We start from the raw sequence: 7807 nt of genomic DNA, 5'->3' as shown, positions 1-7807 counted from the left end.
TTGGTAAATTAAAGCTTCTTTTCCAATGTGGTCTTCTACTGTGGTGCCATTATCCAACTGAAGAGAGGGAATATTATTCCTTCGGTACCTCTCTGATGCCATTGCCTTGAAAAATTTTGGGTCCTCATCACCAAACTTAGCCCATCTTATGGTGCATCTTTTCCTCCAGTATTGTTTTTGGTAATCTAACAGTCGGAGTAAATGATTTTTGAGAATTCTTTTGAAGTTCCTCTCTGGTGTTGTAAGAAGTCGTTTATTTTCCAATGAGTCCAGGTCAGCAAGTGTGGTATTAGAGTTAGCTATGGAAGTAGCAAGCTTGGAAATGTGCTTACTCCATCTTTTGAGCTCCTATCTGAGTGTTTTGAATTTCCTGGAGACAATTGTGGCATAGTTATCTGAGGGTACTCTTTTGTTCCAAGAAGAGGCGACCAAATCCATAAAACCAGGGTGTTGAATCCAATAAGACTCAAACCTAAAAAGACTACTCCTAGGGATGTCTGTTTCTATGGATATCACACAAGGTATGTGGTCTGAGACTGGTTTAGAGAGTGGTTTTACAATGGTGTTGGGGTATGATGTGGTCCAATTGGTTGACGTGAAGAACCAGTCTAACTGTTCAAGTAGGGGATCATCCTGCATGTTACTCCAAGTAAAAGATCTTCCTTTTAGAGGAAGTTCAATCAGGCCCTGTGTACGGATGAAATCATTGAAAGTGATCATATCATTAATGTTTCCACCAGGTTTATTTCGATTGGTGGGGCTGCGGATGTAGTTGAAATCGCCCACTAGAAGTCAGTCTTCATTGTTAGGTATATTGAGATTGAGTAACCAGTTTGTGTAGTCAATTCTGGATTCACCTTGACAGGGACCATATATATTAACCAGGGTCCACATTTGGGCAGATTGGGTGGATTTAAAGTGAATTACTAGGGCAAATTCTTCCTCAATCAGCACTGTGCCAGTAAATATAGCACTATTCCATATAGTTACAATACCACCTGAAGCGGCCCTTGAAGGGATGAAAGCAAATTTGTCAAAGCGTTTGGGGCAACAGGATTTAATATAGGAATTATCAAAAGCAGACTTCTTTGTTTCCTGTAAGCAAACGACTGAACAGCCACTAGTAGCAATAGCATTCGATAAAGCCAAAAGTTTAGGGTCTGAGTTCATGCCCCGGATATTCCAACACAAAACATCCAGTTCGAAAGAAAGGCCATAAAAGCAAAGAACTAAAGCTTAAATTAAGATGAAGAAGAAGAAGGACCAGCCCCCTTGTCTGCCATGAGCACTTCTTCAGTTACTTCCTCCAGTGGGACAGCACATTTCTGCACAGCAATGTTTTGGATTTGATCAACTATCATGGGAGGTGGTATTTAACCCTCTTCAATCTAATCTTCAGTAGTCTCAGTGATGACCACAGCAGACACAGCATTTCGGATGACTCTGGGCTTCACCTTGGAAGTTTTGGTCCTGATGTCAGTTAGGGCAGGCACCTTGAAACCGTCATACTTATTGGAGAGCGAACTTCTACGCACACTGGCAACAGAAACTGGAGCTTTATTCTTACTACGTTTGCCTTGGGGCCCCACCCTGGAAGAGCCAGCCTGAACTTCAGTTATGGCCCCAGAAACAGTATCCTGAACTTCAGAAGCTTCAGAGAAATCCACAGCCTGATTATCTGCAGGGAGCACCACTGTCTGGTTATCATTAGGAAGCGCCTGCACATCCTCACTGTCAAGGGACCAGAACTGGACAGTCGAAGTAACTGTTCCATCAGCTTCTCCCTGAGAAATGCAAGAAGTAATCTGAACTGAACCTTCATAGTCAGAGAGGGACAGTTGAAATCCAGTCTAGTTGGCCTGATGCCATATCCATGGGCCCAAGGGCCAATAGTGGCCAGAGTTGGCATGATGGATCTTGAAAGAAAATTAGTGATGGGCACATATGACAGAGGTTTAGCAATTAACATTCCATTCATGAACTCATTGTCAGCAGAGAAACTAATGTTCATACCAGCATTAGTGGCAGAGATGTTGAACTGAATCTGTGAGTTCTGGACCTCCTCTCTGGGAATCATCAGCTCATTGTGCTGCACTGGTGGAGTCACAGTATTATTAGCAAAGTTGAGAGAGCCATTCCTTTGCAGGGCCTACAGAATACTGGCTGGTACAAGCACCAGAGCATCAGAGTCAGAATTTGAAGTGGAGCTGCTGTGTGAAATGGAATCATTCCAAGCTGCATAAGGGCTGTCTTGCAGATTGTTGCTTGGCAGAATTCCACCCTGAACTTGCAGGCCCTCATTGGCCAACCACTCTTGGAAATTATAAAGGGCAGGTGGTGCAGGTGGAGGGGAAGCTGGCCATTCACCCCATTGGGGTGTATCTCAATGTCAGCCTGGCGTGCAGCATTTTCACCCACATCTTCTGCAACATTGTTGCCAGCACCTTGTTGCGCCATCCAATTATTGAGTTGCATCTGTTAAAGCTGTTCAGCATTAAGGCCTTCCCCATAGAGAGGGTGAGGGATGCCATCTACAGGTGGTGGGTCTTCTCCAGCAGGAGGAACTTCAGGCAAATGGGCATTCCAATCAGAACTTCGCAGCATTGTGACGCAGACTGTCCAGCAATGGCGATTTCCACTCAGCTGGCGAATCACCAAGCTCTTTGGAACCAGCCTAAGGTGTATTACTTTGACATGGATTAGAACTAGTTTTCTATCTCCTCTTGGATTGTGCCAATGTGTCAGACTGCCAAAACCATCAACAGATCTATGCAGGTAATGATATGTTTGGTAATCTTGCGGAAAACCAATGTAAAGAATCCAAACATCCGGCCCAAAAGTAGTGAGCCTCATAATGAGTGCCTCATCATGCGGAACAAAAGAAACTACAGTGTTTATATCCCCTTCTTCCTCAGCATCAATCTCAAAGGTAGTACCCACCACATTGTCCCGCATCAGCGGGCTGGGGAATCCATATATAGCAATGCCTAGTGGGTGATCATCTATTTCAGTCAGAGCAAAGTTGGATTCATGCAGCAGACCAGTGATTACCTGTCTCAGAGCAGCCTTGTGGTGGAACGGGACATGGTGGTTCACCTCGGCAATGGCCAGAAAGTCATGGTTGAGGGGAGGGACCGGGTGCACTGCCATGTCGCTGCGGACAATCCGATCGGCCGGTCCGAGCTCGATGGTCATCCCCGTGGGGATGTAAGGGACGACGTTGACATGGTATTGCAGGAGGAGGAGGAGCTCTCGACGTAGGCAGAGAAGGGGAAGTGGAATGCGTAGCGGCAGCGGTAATTGTTTTAGGCTTCCATATTAGTCTCTTCGCCTCTCTCCCCTGCCAACAGGAATTTGCCAGGTGTCCATACCGGCCATAGATACTGCATCGGATGGCTGTAAATTCCTCTGCTTTTTTATTACGGTCAAGGAAGGTAATCAATGAGCTATGGCAAGTGGATATCTGATTTTGATGTGACGCTGAGTTGATAACACAGGAGGCGTCAGGTTGTTTTGCTATAGGCCCACCCTTAGGAATATAATCCTGGCCTTTATTTTTGCCTAAAATTACATCATCCGAAGAGGAAAACTCCTTGGAAATCTCTTTGGGTTGCCACCATAGATACGTACAATCAGCATTTCCACAGTCATTAGGTAAGTGACCTAAAAGGTGGCAATATTGGCAAAATAATTTGGAAGGGCATAAATCCGAGAAGTGATCCGCAGATGAGCAAATAATGCATGAAAATCTTTGCTTTAAATTATTTGAGCTGGTCTCAGAAAGCAAATGGTCCGGATTGGGCTCAGAGGGATTTACCTGGGCCGTCTGAGTTTCAATAGCCTGACTTGTACAATTAGGGCCAAGGTGGCCCAATTGCTTGCACCATGAGCATATGTTGGCTTTGTTAAAAATGAAATCTGCAGACGGGACCGAGTCCAAGGCCCAATTTTTTACAATTTGCGAGTCATCATATCTCGCCTGTCGGAAATCCATAATGTGTAGTAGGATAAATGTTGGAATGGAATCCCAATAAGAGGACCAATAATTACTGCCAATAAATGTAGATTGATGCTCTTGATTATTAGGATTAAAGACTGAATGGAAGTTGCCAAAACGGATAGAATTATTGCCTTTGTTGTGCATGGGAATGTCCGATTGGAAACTACCAAAAACAACCTTTTCGGTATGAACCAGAGTATGATCCTCTTGAATGTTTGAATCATGCCCAACCGCAATACTTGACTGAGGAAGAGAAAAACCAAATTTTGTAAGTTCCTTGGCAAAATTACTGTGTTGATGATCATCACTAGACAGGAAGTTAAACTTTGTCTTGATAGCCAATGGAGAACGTAAAACCACCTCAGTAAGTTCTTGGTCAGAATGCCAATTTTGATCAGAATGAGAATTAAACCAAGCATTGTGTCGAAGAGGTTGTCACCATAGAGGCTGTTGAGGGTGGCAGGCATCGCAGAGCCTGGGCGCATGGGCTGGAGGCATACGTCAAGGTCGTCCGCGAGCTTCTTTACGACGGTGAACTTGTCGAGGAAGCCGACAAGGACCTCGTCGAACAAGGAGACGAAGCTGTCGTCCAAGCAGCCCCTAGCCCTGGCGGCCTCAAGCACTACCTGGAGACATTCCTCGGTGCCAGGATGCAGGCCGACGTCGTGGACCATCTGGCACAGCCGGCTGATGCTCGCGCTCATCGCCTCCATGGGTCTAGCTTCTAGTCAACTGATCTTGCGATTGGAGTGATCACTCTTGCCCTTAGGTGCGTAGGTGCGTAGGATTTCGTAGATTGGACTGGCGGGAGCCTTTATATGAGAAGTGCAGACTGCGTTGAATTCACGTGCGTGTTGGCCATCTACTCCTCGCCCCTCTACTGCACCTGCCTTTGGCTGTATGACAGGTTGGCCAGCCACCCGTTGGACCCACGTGTCATACACCCAAAGGCAGGTGCAGTAAGTCAATGCAGCTGCGTCCCCCTCCGTGCCCGTGCATGCTTTCAATGACTTGAGACTACCAAACATCACATGCGGTGGTTAGTTCATTGCATGTAATCCTATTAAGTAGCAAAAAGACGTTAAGTTACCTCGCCGATAGGAATAAAACAATACACCATGTATTTATTTACAGAGGGAGTATAGCCAGCATCCGGTTAGTATATGAAGTTGCCACATCACATAGAGCCAACCTAATATTGGAGTATGCTAGCCCTCCACCGGCGCGCCGCTTGAAATGGCGGAGGAAGTGAGAGGTCGCGTCACCTTGTGTCCAGATCTGAGATGCCACGTGTACCAGATGAATGACTCCAAGTTCGACCACCGTGATGCTAGGTGCGAGCCAAGGAACACTGTTGGAGAGACCCCCCCTCATAATTTTCCTACATTGTCGACGACGAGGTGCCTATGGTGACTTCGTAAATTTCAAGATGATAGTGTCGTGCGTGTGTGCGTTCATAGGGGTGAGTGTATGCGCGTGTATATGAGCGCATGCGTCTGTACTGTGTAAAAAAACGTAAATGCGTGTCAAAAAGAGACTAGTCAGTATACTCAATATTGTGCACCTCGGAGAGGAAATGATAGAACTAGTACGTATTTATTTACGGTGCAGATTCACTCATTTTGCTCCATATGTACTCCGTCTCGGTGTAGTCTATTCACTTGTTGAAATCTCTAGAAGGGCAAATACTCCTTTCTGGTTTACAGGGCTATACTAGCAAGTAGTTGTACGTACTAGTACAATAGTGGGGTCACATAGCAATTTTGTCTCATGCAAGAGCCTGGCTATATGCGTGCTCCAATGTTCGCAAACGTTCGGTTTGCGCTTGGCTCTTCGCCTCTTCGAGAAGACGAACAATGATGTTACTACTACTGCTTCTACAGTGTCGAATCCACTGCTGCATGCCCGTCCACCGCGAGCGGGACGGATAGCTTGTTGTAGAAGTACTACCAAGCAAAAGCCTGTCCTCGTTTGCGAGCAACCGCACGCATGGGTGAGGGAGAAGGCGTGTAGTAAAATCAAGCTTCTCCTCGTTGTACGAGTTGACGCGACACATCATAGCACTGGCCCCACATGCTTGCCTCTAAACTTCGCTGAAAGACCCGCAGTGTACAATATATTTGCTGCAACCTCTAACATTTACCCACCACAAATTAAAATATATGTGGCTGTATGCATCGTTCTGATGCAAAGGCCGGGGAGTCCCCCCTTTTCGAAAAAAAACAAATTAAAATATATATTCCTGTCTTGACCGGATGAGCGTGCAAACTACAATCACCAGGGTGTCAGGTAGGGCCAGAAGACTATTTTAATTTTTTTTAAAAACTTCGAGACGGCCACATAGCATGGAGCCGACCCCAACGATTTTAAGCTTACAGGCATGGTACACGCTATCCTAGAGTACTCTACACATGAAACTGCCACACGAGCGTCCGGGCTGCGCTTGGCTCTTCGCCTCTTCGGGAAGTCGAACAATGATGGAGTACTACTGCACTGGAGGTGTACTATAGTACGCTTCTGGCCATCTGACACCAATTGAACTACTGCATGTCCACCGCGTGCGGGACGGAGAGCGTGTAGCGAAAGCTTCTCCTAGTCTTGCCAGCCCCCACGCTCATGGGCGAGGGAGGGATGCTCCTGCCTTTGCGTGTATGACAGGTGGGCCCGACAGGTGTGTGGCCAACCTGTCATATAGCCAAAGGCAGGTGCAGTTAAGTCCGCGAGGGAGAGGATAATCAAACTTCTCGTTGATGTACGAGTTGACGCAACACATCAAAGCACTGCACTCGATATATTTCAATAATTTGCGTTTACCGATGCATTAATTACAACGCATGCATGCATGCCGTGACTCTCCTTTTGATACTTGCATGTGTTGATATAATGCACCTTGAAGTAGTATAAAATATGTGACGGTAAAGCTTTGTAATACCCCGGCCCAAGTCGAGAGATGGTTGTGCATGAGGAGGGTGAGATCATGCAGACCGAACAGGACCCGACGATGGAGCTCTCTAAGGTCTCGATGGACCTCACCGTGCTCCACTGCCCCTTGTGCCTCTGCCCCTTGAATTGTGGTTTCTCAACGAGTTGTGCTGAACTTCTTGTGAATTGTGGTGGTTTTTAGTAATGAAAATCGAAAGGGGCAAGCCCTTCTTTGATAAAAAAAAATTAATCGTCCTTATATATTCATCAGTCTTGCTATAAGTCGCAGTAGATGCTATATAGGTCCGTCGGATCTTACATCAAGATCCGTGCTTTCAGATTTTATTTTTCTCTCTTAAATCTCAGTCGAGTGAGACATGGCCACGCCATTAAACAGAGGCTCGGGCGCCATTAATGGAGACCTTGGGAGAAAAGGACGGCAGATGGAGGTCAAAGGGCTCTCCTCCCGATAAGCACGCGCAGGGGTCTGATCGCACGCCTCTCGTACTCAAATAGCTACCCTGCACGGCGCCTCCTAGCTAATAAAAAATGGGGACATGTGGCGGCACGTAAATGGTACTAGTAAGTAGAATGCCCACGGTTTCAATAATACTTGTGTTTCCGATTGTAACGTGACAACACTTGTTCCAAAATGACTTTGTTGATTATTAATGTGTGCGCCTTCGCAAATCGGACTGCAAATTTACCACAGCATGTTGGTGCCATGTCATGGCACCAAGCCAAGTTTCATTATTTTCATGCGTGTTTTGGATTTACAGGAATTAAAAAACTAAGTTTCTCAATGTTTCCAACCCAGCCACGACGCCCAGAATTTTGAATTTCATTCCCATTTCTTGCATGGAACCTAGAAATTTACCCGAGGAC

Source organism: Triticum aestivum, chromosome 1D (genome assembly GCF_018294505.1).
Source record: "Triticum aestivum cultivar Chinese Spring chromosome 1D, IWGSC CS RefSeq v2.1, whole genome shotgun sequence".
In the NCBI taxonomy this organism is placed as follows: Eukaryota; Viridiplantae; Streptophyta; class Magnoliopsida; order Poales; family Poaceae; genus Triticum; species Triticum aestivum.
This window is presented reverse-complemented; position numbering follows the sequence as displayed.